Source organism: Helianthus annuus, chromosome 15 (assembly GCF_002127325.2).
Source record: "Helianthus annuus cultivar XRQ/B chromosome 15, HanXRQr2.0-SUNRISE, whole genome shotgun sequence".
Lineage (NCBI taxonomy): Eukaryota > Viridiplantae > Streptophyta > Magnoliopsida > Asterales > Asteraceae > Helianthus > Helianthus annuus.
This window is the reverse complement of record NC_035447.2, coordinates 140,928,722-140,944,571: the sequence shown is the minus strand read 5'-3', so window position 1 is coordinate 140,944,571 and position 15,850 is coordinate 140,928,722. Positions and strand designations below refer to the sequence as shown.

Genomic DNA, 15,850 nt, shown 5'->3' with positions numbered 1-15,850 from the left:
TCTATAGTAGACATATTCAATGCAAGTGTTATGTCACGACCTAGATTAATAGTAAACATTTTGTTCCCGTCATCTTGATCCGTGCTATGATAACTCCCTTTTGATCTTTACACTATTACAATGTAATAGCTCTGCATAGATCTTATTTGGTAGAGCCTTTGCAATCAAATTAAGTGATTTGGCATCTATATCAAATTTTTTGAAATCTAGCATAGAGTAATCTTCTGGTTTCTTTGACTCACACACATTAGGTTTTTCAACACGGTGCGTCATTGAAATATAAGATCCGAACATTACAGACTTCTAACATCCTATGTGATTGTTGAACAAGATAATGCACCATCTGACGTTGCCTGATATTAAAATCTGATCTGACAAGCATTGGTGGTTTGCTATTGTAACCGGAGATAAGGGAATTATGGTTATTGAGTGATATTCTGTAACACCCCAACCCCGCTAGGGCTGACGTGTCACTCTTACAGATATCAAAACTAAAAACCGATCCATAACATTAAATAAAAGATCCTAATCACATTTATTACATTACTGAAATAAATAGTCGTTGCCAGCAACTTCCTAACGCTCCTGACTGAAACCCCAGATCATCCCATATTACCTGTAAAACAAATTGGAAAAACACAAAAAGAAAAATATGGCTGAGCCAAAAATTGCTCAGTAACGGGGAAATCAACAGTACAAGTAAAGTCATATCAGCGGAAAGAAAAACATAATAGAACTAAGTCTGAACTGAAACGACTACTGACACGAGTACAGAAAACAGATGCAGCCGAAAGACTGATACACTAACCGATCTAAAACTTCAATGAAAACTGATACGGAAACAAAAGTCAGCCATACACATGGCTGATATCGAACCCAACACAAAACCGTTGTAGAGACTGATACATAGCTGACCACGATGACTAAAATATTTTATCTTGTATAAACGAACTTATTGAAAACATTGTTTAAATAATCTAGTATCTGTATAACCATAAAAGTTTCTAACCTATTGTTCGTAGTTTGTAAATGAAACGTTTAAACAAATCCAAGAAATAATAACTATCAAATATTTTAGACAACGTTTAATAATGCTATTATTTTTAAAACAAGATACTTGGCAAAAGTATTTTCTTATGTTGGGCGTTTGAATGTTATCAAAATAAAATAGTTTATCACATTTCAAAGCAAATCAACATTAGATAAAAAGACCTAATTTTCTAACTTTGAAAAAAATTATAATTTAGAAATATAATAAATGTCATAAACTGGATTTCAAATGAAATACTTATAAAAGTTTTGTAAACTGACATGGAAAGACTATACAGAATCAAAACCAAATACGTAAGCCTAAACATTTTAAATACCACTAAAAATCTTATAATCTTTAAAAGAAAAGAATTGTCGAACTATTATCTTTAAATAAATGTTTAGATTCAAATCCATCTTTATCAATTAATCAAGTTTCATAAGTTATTATTTAATTAAAATAACTATTTGTATAGCTTTGGAGATTTATATTTAATAACCAAAATAATCTAGATAACTTGAGTTTAAAAGTAGAATGATTTTGTAACACCCCGTGTTTTCGAAAGTCAAAGTCAAAGTCAAAGTCAAAGTCAAAGTCCAAGTCAAGTTTGACTTCTTTGACTGTAACTGTCTATTTTAGTTTTTATTGTTTGTATTATGTGGAGTAAGTGTTGTTTATCAAAGGAATCGAAGTAATCGAATGTTAATCGACGCGAAACGCTTTTCGACTGTGAATAGTAGGAAGTAACAATGCGATAAAGTTAATCAATCATCAAGTTAATCGAATCATCAATCGAACTCGAAACTCGATTTATGCGAATTTGGTGATTATTATACGTAGGTGTGTGCCTTATGTGTTACCTGTGCGTGCTTACTTTATGTTATGTGTGGTGATCAATCGAATCGAAACTCGAAACTCAATCGAACTCAATCGAAATCGAATATGGAATGTAGATGCTTGTATGTAGATATAGTGATTGGGATTTAAAGTAATTTGAATAGGAAACTCTATCGTACTCGTATCGTCTTCAATCAAAATCGAAATATCAGAAATCGTCGCATCGAACACTCGAAACAGGCTGTGGATCGATCAGGCTCCTAGCCGATCGAACAGCCCAGCCGATCGGACAGACTGTCCGATCGAGCAGGCTGTCCGATCGGGATGCCTGGCCGATCGGCCAGCCCTTTCCCCTTTTGGAAGCCTATAAATAGGCCTGTCATTGTCATTCTTTCCACTTTTGGAAATCCTCTGACCGACCAGCTCGTGCTCCCCTTCTTTTCTCAGATTTCTTCCGATTTCGGTAAGTTTTCATCCTAAATCTTGTACTTTCTTGATCAATACATGCTCCTACACCTTTCTATCTTTCAAATCTTGATTTCCAACCGTGAAATCATCGAGATCTCAGCATTCTAGGATGATGTCATCATGGTGTTCTTCAAGAACTTCATGTTTTGGCCTCAATCCACCAAGAATCACTTGGATCTAGCCGATTTCCACATAAACAAGCTAAGATCTATAACAGATCTGAACATTTACATGGTGTGAAGGATTGAAAGAATGATTTCCGACTTTCTTTCAACTCTTTTACACTCAATGCCTTCAAAACGGTAGAAACGGAGCTTGAGCCAACTCACTAATCATTCTAACAATGGTGTGGTTCAAGATTCGGATTCTATCTACGAGGTTCACCGACTTCGGGTTAAACGTTAAACTACCGTTCCGAAACGTTCACCGGCCGGACTTGGGTGATTCCTGTCTGTGCAGGGGAAACAAGTAAGAACGAAGGTCCCATGGTTCATCCCGTTGTCAAAATACCTTGATATAACGTCAACCAACCAGAACAGCCAAGTGTTAGACGAACAGGCCGACCAGGTCAGAATGCTGACTGATCGAACAGGCTGTTCGAACGAACAGCCCAACCGATCGGAGATGTCAGCCGATCGACCAGGCCAGCCGATCGGCTAGCACATGGCTCCACACTTTAACAATTTCATGAAGTCTAGTATTGAACGAAGTGATGTTCGATCGAACTACGGTTTGGGTTGAATTACTCTTCGGATCATGAGATACTGTGCTTCAACACTTAATCGATTTCCAACTCGTTCGATGTATTGGAGTGCTACCCGATCGAACATGCTGTTCGATCAGGTGACATCCAGCTGAGGACTTACTACCGAAGTGTCTAACCGATCAGTTAAGCCGGCCGATCGAACGGCCCATTCGATCGATCGACCTGAAAGGTAAGAACACTTCAATGTCCTCAAATACTACAACGAAAACTTCAAAAGGACAAGCCATCATACACAAACACATCCTACTCAAGGGAAGAAACAATCCACTCGAACAGTCCAACCGATCGAGCCTACCGGCCGATCGAACAGGCTGTCCGAACGGACTGCCTAACCGAACGAACAACCCGTTCGATCGAACCTACCGTTCGATCGACCAGGCTGTTCGACCCATCATCACTTGTCTCCATTTTACGCGTTACTCATCGTTATGCTATCGAACTATTCAGGCTAACCCTACTCGCAAGCGCTCCCTTCAATCCATCAATCAATCGCTGTGAGTATACTCGAACCCTTTTTGCTTTAGCACTTTTGGGTGTTACATACGTTACTTATCAAAAATCACAATCGAACACACTACTCAATTATTTAAACGCTAACCGTTCTGCATGTATTACGTGACTAAATGAATGCTTGTTGTTATGTTTACACGTGGAATGCTGTCTACCTGCCTTAACGACGTAGTAATATAGTTTGGACTTAGCACCCGTTCACACGGGGGTTGTTAAGGACAATTACTTGCATGGATTACGGTGGTAATCATGTATTGCAAACTGTCTCGGACAGTCAACACGCAGTCATTGGTATCGATAGATCCATGTCGATAATTAATATGCTTCGTTTTCCTCTGTGTACGTGCTGGTTATGCGTAAACTATTTCGAACTCTATATGCTATATCAAACTTGTATGCTCACCTTTACATTTCATGTATTGACTTTATTTTAACGTATGTGACAGGCAATTAGGATGCTTATCTGCTAGGAAGGCGAGCTGGGAATAAGCGTCTAGAGCATAGTTATCTGTAGATATTGCAGATCAAGTCTCTAGAGGCATTTGAACAACATTTATATTTTGATTTAAATCTGAGTTGTCGGAACAGTATATTTGACCAGATGCTTATCTGTAATAACTTGTTTTATTATTTGGGATATGGTATGGGACGTATTATTTAAACTAAATAGTAACGATAGTTGTTGTGGAAACTTCTGGACAATCTGTTTCGCTCAGTGCCATGCCCTGATGATTCCGCCATCGGTTGGGGTGTGATAGATTTAATCCTTACGAAATTTATTAAACCGATAAGAAAAATGGACACGGAACAAAGATAGATTCAACGACAAATATCGACGGACACCGAATCAAATACCAAATACGGTTATTGTCGGACACAAACTAAACGTATAACACGAAACCAAAATCCAAACTGAGACTGATACTGATCGAGACAAATCTTATACAAACCGGTACAGATACTGAGTCAAACCAAACATAGCTAATACATCACAAAATCGGATACTGAATACAATCAGAAGCATAATTAACCCAATACGCGATCGGAAACAAAGCTGGATGCGTACAAACATATCAGACATATCAAAATAGATACTTAACATATTCACATACAGAATCATATACTAACTTACACGACAACTATATATCAATAAAATAAATCGTGTAACACATAAGCACCCAAAGCCAAAAACATAAACAGACTGGTACACAGCTAGCTAGTCCATGCACCTATGAGATGGTGAGTGTGACGTTCACCCCTTATTCCATCTCCAGACAAACAGACTCAAACTCAGAGCTAAGATCGATCTATACGCCTCTAGTGGCCAAGATGCTACACAAGCACAAGCTAGAGACGCCGTGAACTTTGATTACGCACTGTCACGATAAGTGCCATGCCGATGACGCCCAAACGACAAGCCAGACATGCTTGGGTGACAGAGTACAGATACTAAGGCCTTATAAATAATTTACAGGCAACTGAAAATAATACTAACAGGAACATGCGACCATGATACAAGTCTGAGGTATGGCATGCTACAACACACTAGCAAAAGGTAGACATATACAATACTGACTCAGATAACGTATTACATATCAAACGAATATAAGTATCAAACCATGACAATCAGACTCTAAAACAAAGATAAAGATCCATACTAAGAGTAATGAAAATAAAATTACGTTACGATATCAAGACTTGAGAATTCGTACTCGTAGAAGGAATTGGAAATTATACTACGAGGAAAACAAACAGAATCCGTACCAACGAGTAACGAAAAATAAAATTATACTATAATTTAAAAGAAACGGAATCCGTACCTTAGTTTAGCAAGTAAAGCCACAAATCAAGTCATCCACAAAAAGTATGCAAACCTAAATCCCAAATCTACGGGATTAGTTTATTATGATTTAATTTAAAAGTTTGTTCTCTGAAACTTTTCCCGACGATCGCAAATTTGATGTAACCGTAATAATTAATAAAATTCATTAATACATAATTAAAATCGTAAAATCATTATACTCATTTTAATTTAATAACTATTTGGACAATTATATAATCAGGTTACGAGCCAGAGGTGAAACTCAAGTAGACACAAAGACATACTAAACACACACCATGCACATCAGACTCACACACATGCACACTCATAGCACAAAACAAACATATCACCCACACCATGAAGTTTTTCATCCTACATAAAAAGTAACCAACCCTTTAATTTTATCTTCATACGGCTTCTTATTATAAGGATCATATATCAAATTTTATTGTTATACATATGTATATGAAATTCTATAAATTGACGTGTGGCATATATATATGAACTTACAAACTCTTGATTTAATTCACACACACCTACACAAGATAACCCCTATACATTATATATATTAATTAATTCATTAATTCATCACAAGTTGAGGAAAAGTAACGTAGGGTCAAACTTTTGTTTGACTTTGTTTTATATATTTTTTTTCTAAACTAATAAACTGTTTATTTGATTTTTTTATTGATGTAGCGAAATTAAATATCTAATGTTTGACTCTTTCTAGAAGAGTTATTTTTGCACAGACTTTTGTTTGTTGTTTATGTTTTTTTTATAGTAAAAACTTCAAGATTTTTTTCAACTTGTCTTTACTTAAATGGGAAAATCTGCTGACTTGTTCATATAAACACACGGACCGCACGCTTACATATCTATAATAACACACATACAATAACCAACCTACGGAACCCTCTCACTCTCATCGTATCTCGCTGGCAAACAATCCAAACAAGCCCCAACCCTCGATCGCCGGAAATAGCCCACCCTCAACCCAAAACGAAAGTCCGTAGCAAAAACATATTAACAACAAGGGTGGTTGTTTGTCTACCTCTTAGATCGAAGCAACGGGCGCCATGGTGCTGGAAGGCGTGTGTAGTTACAGCGGACCGTACGGCGGGTTCAAAGCGGTGGCGTTGGTGTGTGTGGGACGGTTGAAAACGGCGACGTGCGGTCTAGGTAGTTCCACGATGGCGAGTAACTGTGGTGGTGCAACACAACGGAACAGATCGGAAACGATTTTGGATTGTGACGTTTAGAGGTTAAGAAGAAAAGATTGACGATTGGTGAATCGTACTCCTTGATCTCCGGCCATTTTGATTGAAACAGATAAGGATTTGATGCTAAATATTTTAAGCAATAATCAATTGGGTCGGTTAAAGAACAGCAAGCTAGAATCTTTCATTTTAAAATTTAAAATTCAAAATAAACCCTCAAGGTATAAGGAAGTTATAATTTACACCTTGTGGTTTGTTTAGACTTTTATTAACCCCTTAAGTTTAAAAATAAATAAATAAAACTATTTAATAAATTTAACAAATTACAATTTTTTTATTACCTATATAATTATTTACTGATTTATTTGCTTAATAGAACGGTTGGTTAAATGTCGCTAGTCATTTAATCGGTGATTTTACGATGTATTAAATTCATTTAAAAACGGACAGAAATAAATTGACATTTATTATTTTAGGGTTTGTGAATATCCGGATATTACAATTATACCCCTCTAAAAATATTTCGTCCTCGAAATTGCTAGATACGATAAATGACAAAATTCAGACATAACATATACGAACCAAATTCAGATATGCTAATTGCATAAACAAAAGTCACACACTAAAGAAAAAAAAAACTAAGATGAATGGTAAACTAGGACTCAAACAAATCAGAAATTCATACGAGATCAAGAAGATCAAACTTATCGAACTTCAAAGTTCTAAGACATAAATAGATTCAAATAGGCATTAATCTGTATAACAGGAATCTGAAAGCGCACATATGTACCGGTAATTCACGATTACGTTCATGACCATAATTGTCAGTTACCTTACAAAAGTGCGCTAACGGTACACCCATTATGCATATCATTGACATATCCAAATTGTAAGGAAGGAAAGTAATAACAAGCGAATCATGACGAAATTTTATAATTCTAAGAAATCACGAGGTGCTAACTAAGGTAGATGGGTCAATTCTGCTAGGTTATAAAACTGATGTGAAACACCTCCTAAATCACTTATGGTAGCAAGGTCCCAGCGGCGAATAGTCGACTTCGTTCGATGCCACACTCACTTCTGTCATGTCATACACCATGTTCCGGGTTATCTCATGAATTCAATAATAAAACCGTAATGATGAAAAAATAATTATTCGACTCGGCCGACATGCAAACTCGGCTTGAAGCAATCAAAGACAAAAACGCCTTTAACGGTAGGTCCAAAGATCACAAATCGATGAGTATGAAGATTGATTGGAAATTGAAAGAAAATACAAATATATAAAAGTAAGATCAAGACAATATTTCTTTCTCTAGGATTGATCCACACGTCTCAACTCACATACATATAAAACGGGTGACGATCTATACACCTCAAAACAATGACAAAATCGAAATAAAAAAAATGAAACAAAATGTATCAAATCATAATAACATTTAGAACTTAATTTCATATTATACCTTTATAAACATTATGGTAAATTGGTTCATAGCGAAATAATAAATTCAGTAGTACGAAAAAAATAACATAATCGGTGGCCCCTATAATAAATGTAACATATACGCTATCTGTATCTTAATCATGAACTTCAATAACCGTCAAAATTTCTAGGCTTAATCACAAACGTTTTAACACGTAGAATAATCATGTGTAGCGACTCTCGAACGGGTATAAGAAGAACAACACAGTTGTGAGGTGGGAGTAAATCGTGTTCACTATCGGTTACAAATCTCTTAGCATTGACACTAAGTTTTGTCGAGTATATATATATATATATATATATATATATATAGGGGAGGGTTATCTTGAGAACGCTAAATATTGCGAGAACCGTGAGAACGAATGAAAAAACCAATCAAAACCAATTTTTTTTATACAAACCTCATTGTAATTAAGATACAACATCAAAACAAGAATTTATAACATCAAATAATTCATTTCTCATTTCAAAATCATTCTTTTTAGATTTTTTACACATGTGTAAATATAGCAGATTTACACATGTGTAAATGGCAAACTTACACATGTGTAAATTTTCTTTATTTATGAATTCACGTAAATTTAAACGTGTAAATTGAATTTTTAACATTGTATTTGAATAATAATGATAAGTGTAAAAAAAAATTTTGAATTTGAATTGTTTTTGACCAAGTTCTCATGGTTTTTTCATTTGTTCTCACGGTTCTCACAATATTTAGCGTTCTTATTTAAACCCTCCCCTATATATATATATATATATATATATATATATATAGAGAGAGAGAGAGAGAGAGAACAGAGATGGAGATTGAGAGCTAGCACAATTTCTTATTTTTTTTATTTATTTATTTTAGGAACCTGTAGGTTTAATCAACTTATTACATGCTTTAAATTTGAGTAATAAAATACTATTAGCTAATAAAACTTTTAAATATATTTCTATTGGTTGCTATATACAAAGAATAAAAAAAAATTGATTCAAAGTGTTTTAGTAGCATTAATGAGAGGTTGGAATGGTAAGACATAAATATTTAACTAAACAAAATTAAAGGGAAATTCATAATAAAACATTTATTTCTCGTTGTATGTATCAAGTTCTTTTTTTTTTTTTTTTCTGAAACACAATGTCAACCGATGATTATTTTCTTTATATTTGTCTCAGTGTATACTATTCATTACTATTATTATTACTACTAACATATTTATATCTATTAATATTAAAATCGACGCGTTAGAACACTATCCTTCTTAAAAGAAACTTCCATACTCGGAATTTAAAATGGTGGGATACAGTAAACACAACAACAAACAAGAATTATCTAGTTTAGGAAATGGAAAAGCAGACTATAGACTATATAGATAGAGTCCTGAGGTAAGGCTGGTGTTTACTAAGTCATATAACGCATGTAGAAGAAAATCAAGGAATTGTTGATGGAAGATCGATTCAAATGCTGTGCACAAAAAAAATCAATAAATTGTTGACGGAAGATCGTTTCATATGACAAGTCCTAACCCACGTCTACCCATTACGTCACAAGTTTAGTTTTAAGGTTTAAGTTTTCTACAGGAAAGAGCCTCGACTCTGATACCATAATTGTAACACCCCAACCCCGCTAGGGCTGACGTGTCACTCTTACAGATATCAAAACTAAAAACCAATCCATAACATTAAATAAAAGACCCTAATCACATTTATTACATTACTGAAATAAATAGTCGTTGCCAGCAACTTCCTAACGCTCCTGACTGAAATCCCAGATCATCCCATATTACCTGTAAAAAAATTGGAAAAATAAAAAAGAAAAATACGGCTGAGCAAAAATTGCTCAGTAACGGGGAAAACAACAGTACAAGTAAAGTCATATCAGCGGAAAGAAATAAAGCTTGATGATTGTGTGATGTAGGATTAGCTTGGGCTATCCTACTTGAAAATCCACACATTGCTTGATGTTTTCTCATAGATTAGTTGTTCTTATTCCATTATTACTTGTAAGTTGATGACCTCCTTGAATGTTCATAACATTAAGTGTAGTGGTGAACACCTAGAGGTACCTAAATGGAAATCTTGTTCTCCCTACCTCTTATATGATTTCTATAACACAAAAGAGGTTCCTAAATGGAGGATTCATCCTCCTACCTTATGCTTGAACTATTGGACTTATTGTTATACATTATCTATATAATACTTATATATACTATCCAAATATTCGAACCTTTGATGATGAATTTGTGTTCATTCGACAAAGTACTAGATTAGATCATCTAAGACCTAATAACTTGTTATAATTCTAATGGGTGTTCTACCCATTCTAACCCTTGGGATTTCATAGTGTCAAACAAGTATTATGTGTTAAAGATGATTACTTTCTTATGTTTATGCTCATTCGTTTTTAAATTCCGAATCATTACTCCACCATTATACTCCAATACTCTTACGCCTTGTTTCTTCGTGTAGAAGGACGCGATGTTCCATCCTAATCAACTAACAACTCTCGCGGATTTATCAAGTGGAAGCTTGCAAAACCGTGAGTACACTTGACCCATTTACCTTTAAAAGCACTTTGGGTTGTAACATGTTATTATACAAACTTCACATTCACACACTTAAAACATACTTTATGATCTCAATCCGTTATACATGCTACTTGTTTACTTAGGTTCATGCTAGATTATACATGCTTTATGTCATTAACTTTGCTAAGCCCTCAACTTAACATATATAGCGCTATAAGAGTAGCACACCACCCGTCGGGGTCTTGCTAAGTATTTATTCTAAAACGGTCTCGTTACGTTTGTGGCGAGGGATGTTAAATACTAGTGGACACTTGGGTTTGACATATTGTGATACATACTAGTTACCTTGTTTACAAATTGGCATGTAGATTCGAGAAAATGCTTTTATACTTATGCTATATTTATTCAAATCTTGTGTACTCGACTTTGTTTTGCATTAAACAATATTTTAAACATGTTACAGGTTGAGGATGATAATGCTATGAAACGAAGTAGCGATGATGCCTAGATACACATTTAGACGTCTTAGGTTTAAAATGTTGTATCGATTTTGTTTCGTTATGTTATGTTATGAACATGTTGTTGTTTGAAATTTCTATGTAATGTTGAGAATTTGATTTTTATGAAATGAAAATGGGTTGAATTAGATATTGTCACCAATAGTGTTATGAAGTCTCTTGAAATCTATTTCGTCCCACTCTGATGATTCCGCCATTGGTTGGGGTGTGACACGATCCATCATGTAGACGTCCACGTAAATGGGTGTGAAGGATGAGTCTAAAGGGATGGACCTAGTGTGTGAGGATGGGCCTCAATATATGTATGTATGTATGTATGTATGTATGTATGTATGTATGTATGTATGTATGTATGTATGTATGTATGTATGTATGTATGTATGTATGTATGTATGTATGTATGTATGTATGTATGTATGTATGTATGTATGTATGTATGTATGTATGTATGTATGTATGTATGTATGTATGTATGTATGTATGTATGTATGTATGTATGTATGTATGTATGTATGTATGTATGTATGTATGTATGTATGTATGTATGTATGTATGTATGTATGTATGTATGTATGTATGTATGTATGTATGCATGTATGTATGTATGCATGTATGTATGTATGCATGTATGCATGTATGCATGTATGCATGTATGCATGTTTGCATGTATGCATGTATGCATGTATGCATGTATGCATGTATGTATGTATGTATGTGTGTGTGTGTGTGGTATAAAGAAGAAAGAGAAGCATCCTCAGCAGCAATAGGGCAACGTTGACAACGACACAGACCGGGAAGGGGCGGTGGTGCCAGGCCTCGTCGTGCCAGGGACATCCCCACAGCGGGCAGTCTTATATTTATATAATACAGTTGCTAAACTAGGGTCACTCACGTTTGTCATTGTTTTTTAAGAGTAGTACATTTTTTCTCTTTATTATTTAATTATTATAATTAATTTTAGAGATATTTTTTCACTTATATATTTTAATAGATGATGTTTATAATATTTTGAACATGCTGTTATGATATGTCTATTTTTATCTATATCTTAATATTAATTTTTATCAGAATCGGGTTGTGAATACTAATGTACAAGTAATTGAAACGTAAATATAGAGGTTACCAAAGTTACTTGACATATAGTTGTTCATTTTTGTTATTATAATAATATAATGTAATAAAATTATACATGTACCATTGCGACGCACTTAATTTTATCTACGTTTGATAAAGTTTTGTGCAAAACTGAACGACGAACCAAATCGATATTGTCCGAAGAACTTCAGTAGCATTAGTATTATTTATTTTTATGGTTTTTGGTATAAATTTCGTTGGCTAAACAATTGAGGTTAACTCAAAATAGATTTTTTAATCATAGGCCATAGCGAGTGCCAGTAATGTACCAGTGCCTTGACAAATAAAACCACTTCCGCCTAAAAAATATTGGTGCCCGTATTCGTCATTATGGTTTTCAATCGTCATAAAACACGAGTTAATATTCTTTGCGCATATTACAATTTTTTTCCGAACTAAACCGTTCCAACACCGCCCAAAGAACATCGTTACCGATATTGATATTGATATTCACTTTTATGTTTTTTGGTTTCGATACAAGTCGGTTTCAATTTTATTTCACCATCCGTACCAAAGCGGTAATGCACTGCAACCTAACTTTGTAATTCACAACTCTATGTTTCTAACTTGAGTAAATTGCCAAAATCGTCCCTGAGGTTTAGGCTTGTTTGCTAGTTTCATCTAAAATGATTTTTTTTTGTGCCAAACAGCCCTTCACCTTTGGCATTTTTTACCATTTTCATCCAAATCACTAACTTAGTTTACTTTTTATGTTAAGTTGAAATATATTTGGATGAAACTGACAAATATAAAACCTTAGGGACGATTTTGGCAATTTACTCAAACTCTTTTTAATTTCTTTTATTTAATTAATTTTGTCACATATATATATAAAACATAATATACATGGAGTTTTTATAAAAAAAAAATTTAATAGTTTTGTCACATATTATTTATAAATTTTCATCCAAACCACTAACTCAGTTTATTTTTTCTGTTAAGGTGAAGGATGTTTTAAATTTTATAAATTAAGGCAGAAATTAATATCCAGTTTTTTATATAGATCGGTTTTATAAAGAGAAAATGATGTATAAAATATATATCAATGGTGTGCAGCACATAACAATCGATTACAACTTTTAGTATTTAATCAATCAATATTAATAGTTTTGTCACATAAATTTTATAAATTTTTATCTAAACCACAAACTCCGTTTATTTTTTCTGTTTAGGTGAAGGATGATTTAAATTTTATAAATTAAGATATAAATTAATATCCATTTTTTATATAGATCAGTTTTATGAAGAGAAAACGACATATAAAATAAATATCAATGGTGTGAAGCACATAATAATTGATTCCAACTTTTAGTATTTAATCAAGTGTAGAGATAGAAAAAAAATTGTAAAATGTTACATATTTTTAAATGTGTTGAGCACCTAAGAAATATGTTGGCAAAAATAAAATATTTATCTAATTAAGATTATGAGGGTAACTAACTAATATTTATTCCGAGTGGTTTGAGTAAAGAAACTTTTTGTTCATCGTATTATACATACTATTTGGTGGGTGATTTTATGGTTTGGTAACGACACGTTGTTTGATTGGGGGGGGGGTAGTGGCTTATGTTTTTTGTTAGGAGCGGATTTAAAATAGTAAAAGATGAATTACAAACTTGGTACATATGATAAGATTTGTTTATTTAACCTTTTTCTATAAGGTCACTAGCATTTTAGTTTTATAAAATTTAGAGGTTGAAGTGGATTTTATTTTTATAAAACTGATGCATATAAAAAAATTGGAAATTAATTTTTGTCTTACTTTATAAAATTTAAAAGATAAGGCTTCATAGAAAAAAATAACTGAGTTAGTGGTAAGATGAAAATTTATAAAAATTATGTGTCAAAACTATTACTTTTTTATACGAACTGCATGTATATTCTGTTATATATATATGTGACAAAATTAATCAAATAAAAAAATTAAAAAGAATTTAAGTAAATTGTCAAAATCGTCCTTATGGTTTTATATTTGTCAGTTTCATCTAAATATCCTTTAGCTTAACAAAAAAAGTAAACTAACTTAGTGGTTTGGATGAAAATGAGAAAAAATGCCAAAGGTGAAGAATTATTAGACACAAAAAAATCATTTTGGAAGAAACTGCCAAACAGACCTAAGCCTCACTACCTCAGGGACGATTGTGACAATTTACACTTCGAACTTTTTGTTGGTGCATATGTCTGTCGACTTCGTCTTGTATCGAGTCTTGTACTAGATTGGTTAGATCAGGGCACGTAGTTCGAGAAATATGTATTAGTGGTTATTTCGCACGAAATAGGAAGACTATTTCGCACGAAATGGGTTTAACCATTTCATATGAAATGAGTTTTGGCTATTCCGTACGAAATCACCATTTCGTGTGAGTTGGTTTCGTGCGAAACCAATTCCCTATAAATATTAGTCGTGCTTTGTCATTTGTAACGATCTGATTCCGGTGCCGAAGTGCTGCCGAAGTGTCTCCAGGCTGTAATTTGTTGTGTTTTTCAATATAAGAGACAGTTTAAAGTGATTCTTGTGCAAAACAGCTGAAAAAACTTCGATACGAATGAATTCCGCCTCTCGTATTGAATAGAACTCTTCTGAACGACTCGTTTCGATCGTGAAAATTATCCTACAAGTTGTATCAAAGCTCAGGAGGAAGAGTTCTTACCATTTCAGCTGCAAATTAGACCATTCTGATTTCATGGTCAAAATGGTCTAATTTTCTCACATTATGTGCGAAACTGTGTTATAACAAAGCCTTGAAAGAATTGGATCTAAAATCGGACTAAAACCTGATCAATTTGACAAAATCATGGTCGAGATGATAACATCAGTAGCATTTCGCACGAATTGAGAATTTCATTTCGCACGAAATCACTCAGTTTCATTCATTTTGCACGAAATAACTAGTTCATTTCGTACGAAATAGCTTGATTGATTCTCTTTTCGCACGAAAAAGTTATTTCGTTTGAAACTGCATCAAAAGTTCATTTCGTACGAAACAACATTCTCATTTCGCTTGAAAGTTCTGTCATTTCGTACGAAATCAGTTATTTCGCCTGAAACCAGTCATTTCACATCAAGTTGGTATTTCGCTTGACTATTTCGCACGAAATCATTCATTTCGTGTGAAAGTTTTCATTTCGTGTGAACTCATTTCGTTTGAAGTTGTCTTGCAGATTATTTCGTTTGAACAGGGTATTTCGCTTGAAGATTTCATTTCGTGTGAAAGATTCATATTGTGTGAAAGTGTTTATTCTGTTTGAAAGTCAAAGATTGTGAAATTGTTTGAAATCGAATCATGGAAGAAAAGTTTTACAACGCGTTTGCTACTCTAATTACGATTGCACAGAACACAATGTTAGAAAATGAAACGGGTACTATGAAAAAACCGCCAAAGCTCATGAATATTGAGGAGTATAAAGGATGGGAGGGGCGATTTGAAAATTGGGTTCAAGCAAATTACTTGGATGCTTGGGAATGTGTTGAAACAAAATATGTTAGACCAGTGAATGATGACGAAGAGGTTATTGCTATTAAAGACTTAAGTGTTGAAGAGAAAAAGAAAT

The 15,850-nt window shown here is 33.8% G+C and overlaps 1 long non-coding RNA gene across 1 annotated transcript; it reads right to left on the bottom strand.

Annotated features, from left to right (window-relative positions):
• Nucleotides 1–335: 335 nt before the first annotated feature.
• Nucleotides 336–6,756, bottom strand: LOC110910549. Its single transcript, XR_002576247.2, has 3 exons — nucleotides 6,485–6,756; nucleotides 5,432–5,485; nucleotides 336–616 (listed from the first exon to the last, which is right to left on the bottom strand). It is a non-coding gene; the product is annotated as an uncharacterized LOC110910549 (long non-coding RNA).
• Nucleotides 6,757–15,850: the final 9,094 nt, after the last annotated feature.